At 35.8% G+C, this 5,996-nt stretch overlaps 1 long non-coding RNA gene across 1 annotated transcript; it reads right to left on the bottom strand.

Moving 5' to 3' along the window:
• Positions 1-2,734, bottom strand: LOC112508611. The gene is made up of 2 exons (XR_003068789.1): positions 1,659-2,734; positions 1-574 (listed from the first exon to the last, which is right to left on the bottom strand). It is a non-coding gene; the product is annotated as an uncharacterized LOC112508611 (long non-coding RNA).
• Between the last annotated feature and the right edge of the window lie 3,262 nt (positions 2,735-5,996).

Below are 5,996 nucleotides of genomic sequence, written 5' to 3'. Positions count from 1 at the left end.
TATTTGTAGCATAAGGTGAAACTATAACTAGCATAGCGATAGTCGACACAAAGTCACAACTGACAATAATTTTGAGGGAAATTGATAGAAATAAACAAGCAGCAAATAGAGTTTCACTTTTTAGCCATCTTTTTGACCTAAATTCACTTTGTAGCCAATTATTAAGTAGAACGTTCAAGCATAGGCGTAAGGATTGGTTTTTGGCAAACAAAAAAAGAGAATCCTTACGAAAAAGTGGAATCCTTACATAGGAAGTGAAATCCTTAAGTAGAAACCTCCTTTTTATTTTTTGCCGAAAACCAATACTTAAGCATATGTGCAAGCCTTCTGCATAAGGATTGGCTAAAAAGTGAATCTGAGTTAGAAAATGGTTAAAAAGTGAAACCACCTATCAGCTTTGGCTATTTATGTAAATTTCCCTAATTCTGAGCATCTACATCCAATTTGCATGATACCATTGAGTCCTGAGAAGATGTACCTTGGAAGTTTCAGCCTTGTCATTGAATCAAAGTGCACCCCTTCAATTCTTGCTATAGTCCTTGCTCATGGTTTTCCATGTGAGAGGACCCACAGCCTGCAAACATTGGCCAAAGATCAAGTTATTCCGATTCCCACAGATCAGCATGTTTCCATAACACCAGAAGAGTAATTCCGCATAAGTTTAACAAGACATTCAAACAGTGGAGAATCCAGAAATTTTGGTACTGGGGTCGGAATTAGAGTAACAATGTATAAAATACGATAGAAGTTAAATAAAAAAATAGAAATGGGTGATCACTACTTGTTCCAGATGTTGGTACTTTTCTTTTTGATGGATTTGCCCATGGGGAGGGGGGTGCGCCGGCAAAAGTCCCCAAACCTTTGCCGTAACCTGGCAAAGATTGTCAGCTAAAAGCTGTAAGCATTGGAACTTTTACCCGTGAAAATTGACACCCGCCAGGCGCCAGCATAGATACCGCTACCAATGGCAGAAACTTGCCGGCAAGAAGCGAACTCATCGGTAAAAAGTATTTCAAAGTCATAGTGGGACCAATCATCGTTGGCAGCTTTTTTTTTGGCACTTTGAGGAAACCCGCCGGCAAAAGTATGATTTCTTGTAGTAAAGCTTTCAATTTCTTTAACGGAATAATAATTAACAATCGACCACCAAACGATTAGGCATCAACTAACAAAGCCTAACAAGAATGACACTATGCTAATCTTTGTGGGGTCAAAGCCATATATATATATGTATGTATGTATATATATATATATATATATATATATATATATATAACAAAATGTATTATATAAAATCAAATACTTTTAGAACCAAAGTCTTTACCCTTGCTTCACCTAAAACTCAACTGTGATCTTCAAGATTTCTTTCCGGACAAACATACAAAACTCCAACAGAAATTGCACAAAATTAAATTGATTCTAAAAAAGCCGCAACAGTTGACAAAAACATTTTCAAGACGTTGAACAACGTTTTATAACATTCAAAGCCAATCATGACTCATAAGTGTTACACACTTCCCAAAACACACCACAATTCTAGGCTTCAAAAAAGCATCTTCCCTGGCACCAGAATGTGTTTAGGGATACAAACTATGCATCACATAAGTGGCTCCACAAGAACATATATCAAATCAACAAGAAACGAACAAAGTGCAAACCTGGCTTGCAAGGTAAGATGCAGGAACAAACGCAAGAAGTTGTCTGTGTATGTCTGTGGTGGGGGCTATGTTCTACTTCAACAAATTACACTAATGGGAAGATGATTTTGGTCAGGCGAATAAAAAAATGAACATACGATTTTCATCATTACGATTGCTTGATATTCCATCATTAATGCCTTTTAAACAGACTACAATGGAGTTTGCGATTTTGTATATGTCAAACCATTTGTGGAGGAGAATCGATGTAGAGGCGTAGAGCTTCCTATTAATATCAGTGGGGCGCACTATGGCACCAAACATAACGAGAAGTGTAATAATTTGATGTTTCAAAGTTACAATGAAATTTTATCATTTGACTAGTGAACACAGAACTTTTTCGACAACTAAACTTCGTCTCAGGAATTCCAAATGAATTGGGTACATGGTATCCTACGAAGGGCATAGCTAAGTTGAAATTGATCCCACCTTCCCTCACTATTGGTTCTGGATATTGGTACTTCGATGCTGACAAAGAACCCATGATAAGCCATTGATTTTCATAAGAAAGGGTGTGTTCAATTTAAACGTAGCCATGACCTTCCTAGAATACCACGTACCCATTCATCACGAAATCATCCCGACAAAGTTTAGTTGTTTCTCAATTCAAATGATAAAATTTCATTGCACCTTTGAAGCATCAAATGTATTACACTCTTGACGCGAGGACTATGTTTGGTGCCATAGTATAGTACCAAAGCGATTCTCCCCACTGACATTAATAGGAAGCTCTACACCGGTACTTTGATCTTCCTCTACAAATTCATAATGAAGAAAATCTTATGTTCGTTTTTTAATCGTTGAACCAAAATAAGCAAGAAGCATCTTCCCATTAGTCTAATTGGGAACTCGTTCAGGAAGTTCAAAAAAATTACATGTGCTAGGATTAAGAATGAAAGCGAAACTGTTCTTAACAAATCCATTTCTGGAAGTAAATAAAGCAAACCGTTGAGATGTTCAGCTTATGTGCATTATCTAGGCCGCTTGGGGTAGAAGGAGCGTTGCAGAGTGTCCTGAGATGAGTGATTGATCCACCGTCATAGAGCGGAAATACAGTGTCGTTCGCCGGTGGATGCATAGTAAGCAGAAATGAATAGGGCGGTTCGGAGGACGGTGGCGCGAGTGAGGTGGAGTTTGGTGAATGATTGATCAGAAATGAGATAGAGTCAATGGATTTATGGGATGATTCAATTTGCAACGACATCGTAGCTTCCAGCGCCGATGGATCATCCGTCGTCGATTGTTCTTCTCGTCTATTTTCTAGGGTTTCCAATTTTGGGGACGAACAAACAACAAAAAGTTTGACGATGCGACTTTCAGATGTGAAAATGTTGGAGGTAAAACCGACTTAAAATTATCTTAATCGGATAAATGTTGATATGTTTAATCATGGGTCGGGACCCGGTCTACCCGCCCCGGTCGGGAACGGTGATTTCCTGCTAAATCGGAAATGAGAACGGGGACAGGGATCCCCGCTTGTCTCAAACCGGGGATGAGGATGGGGACGAAGACGGGTATGGTACTCTCCGTCCCGTACCCGTTATATATACATATATATATTAATTAATAAATTATATATATTATTATATTATTTATTTCAACTAAAACAATAATTCATAATTTCTATTTCCTAACTAGGTTTATAATATAAAATTGTAACACTTTTAGATAGAACGATTTTTGGTTTCTTCCTATAAACTTTACTCTAATAAAGTATTTTATTAAGACATTTAAATATTTTAAACATCCAATAAAACAATTTTGTTGGAGTGCGGGTTTGATCCCAACTACTGAAATTGTTACTTTGTTGCAAAATATTTAAATGTTTTTACTGTGTTTTTACAATAGTTTAAGGGTGTAGATTTGTTTTAACATGTCGTTCAGTGTCTAGTAATTATTGAATATTTTTGGCTTTTGAATCTAGATTGTTTGACTTTGAATGAAGAAAAGTTGTGTTGAAATTCATCCGAGAGATTAAGAGACCTCTCATGCAAGTTTGGTCGATTGAGAAGCCGCAAATCAGCTTAAACACGCAATAAAGTGTCAAGCTTGATGTCAAGTGAGTTAAAATCACTTCAAAAGTTGCATTAGACACTCGAATCCTTGTTTTTGTGCTCAGGCTAGTTTCCGTGCTAGTTAAAGTCGCCTGGAAACTATCGTGGAGGCCTGACCTACAAAAAAGGCCGAAAATCGGGGCTTTCCTCATTTTTGCCATAACCTTTTCATTTCTTACCCGATTTGAGTGATTCTTTAGACTATGGTTTCGTCTTCGGAAGCTTTTACGATGGTAACAAAGATGATTAAATCTTGCCTGTGATTTTGGAGTTCATAGAGGTTGAAGGTAAGATATCATCTTGGTCTTCAAGTTTAGGGTTTGAACCTTTTTGCACCATCAACTCTCATTCTCTCTTAAGTTTTATTTTGTGTATGATTTCGGATAGAAGTAAGTGTGTTTCAGAGCTTTGCACCATAGATTTGGAGTTGTAGCTTCAGGAATTCATCTCTTCTTCAAATTTAGGGTTTGAACCTTTTTGCAGCATAACTCTTATTCAGGAATTCAATAAGAACACTATGAAGGAGATTGAGAGAAATAATCAATTCAGTCAATGCACTATATTACTCAAATATATACATAATGTTTACAATTAATCTCCTACTTATATATGGTCAAAGTAAAACCCTTCTAAAGGGGCCGTTTACCAAACACTTATCCGGTAAGCATCCAGCGGTAAAATTCAACGTTGTTATTTACTTACCGGGTAAGATTTTAGTCAATAAAAACGGCTTTTTATACAACAATTTATCCGGTAAGAGCTGACCGTGGTAAGAGTCATTGCCCTTTCTTATCGGGTAAGACTCTCAATCCTTGCCTCGCTCTTACCGGGTAAGATTCTTGGTCATTGTCATGTTCATCCGATAAGGTAATGTAACTCGGTAAGTGCTTACCCGAGTAAACATTTGGTAAACAACCCCTAAGTCAAAGTCGAACTACATATACAAAGTGAAACACGATGTCTAAACAATTATAGACATTTATATACTTTCAAGACGAATACAATTTACACTGAAATTCAGACCCAACACAAATTACTTTGTAAAAACCCTGTAGATGCCAAAATGTGTATTTTGGAGTCTTAAAGATATTTACTTTGTTGATTATTTGATTAGATTTGCGTCTTTGATATATTTGGGATATGAAATCCCTAGAAAATGTTTAGAATGATTTATTGAGTGTTTTGAGACATGAAATAATATTTATTTCATAAAAAAAATATTTATCTGGGTATTCGGACGACTCGAGACAAAATACTATTTTAACTTTTGAAAAATGTTATTTACAGTATGGTATTAATTTATGTTGTATGCATTTAATCTCATTCGCTTTTGGGTGAGTATTGTGCTTTGGCTTTATGAATACAGGGACGTTTTGATAAATGAGTTTTCATCATGAAAATAATGGGTATGGAAAGGATGTTGCTTTTGTACGAAACATGTTCCATGTTGAAAATCGTGATTTAAATTACATTTTTCAGTTTTACTGTTTTATATTTATGATGAAAACTGCTTGAAGATTCATAGGCTTTAAATCAAACATTCTTCATTTGTCGGCATGCGCATCAGGCCCTCGTTGGAGAATGGTACTAGTGACATTATGAAGAATTGAGTGCTAATTAGAGACACGAGAACGAATTAGCAAGTTGGAGACGTCTTCTGCTTTTGGAGATAGCGATTTTATTGTGTTTTAATAGCACCCGACCTTAACCCGGACTTTATTGTAAGGCCTGGTTCATCATTTGTTGATGTTAAATCAAGATTTATGATCTGAAGTAATCATGTATTGATTTTCATACTCATATCTCGCACGACCGTTTGAAGTCAAAAGAATAAGTTATAACAAAATCGACTTTAATATCCTAATAGATTATTTTTATATCACCAAACAATTATGTAACGGTTTTTTGATCTTATAAAACTAAGTCCAATAAAACAGTACTTTTATCATAAATATTTGACATCATATAAAACTGATTTTGTTGTTTTGACAATCAAATATACGAATGATGAGGGGCGGATCTGGTATGTCAAAGGCGGGGGGATGGGGCCCCACTAAAAAATTCTCATTTACGTAGGTTAAAAACAATTTTTTAGAACTTTCTACCATATTTCCCCTCACTAATTTCATGCATATCTACCAACCAAAAAAGGTATATCAAAATTAAACAAAAAAATCTCTTGAAATCAATCAAAAAACGGAAAAAAGCCTCTTGAAATCGATGAAAAAAACTAAAAAAATCATTC

This window comes from Cynara cardunculus (genome assembly GCF_001531365.2).
Source record: "Cynara cardunculus var. scolymus isolate 2C chromosome LG 3, CcrdV1, whole genome shotgun sequence".
NCBI lineage: Eukaryota > Viridiplantae > Streptophyta > Magnoliopsida > Asterales > Asteraceae > Cynara > Cynara cardunculus.
The sequence above is the reverse complement of the archived record's forward strand: the minus strand, read 5'-3'. Positions and strand labels throughout refer to the sequence as shown.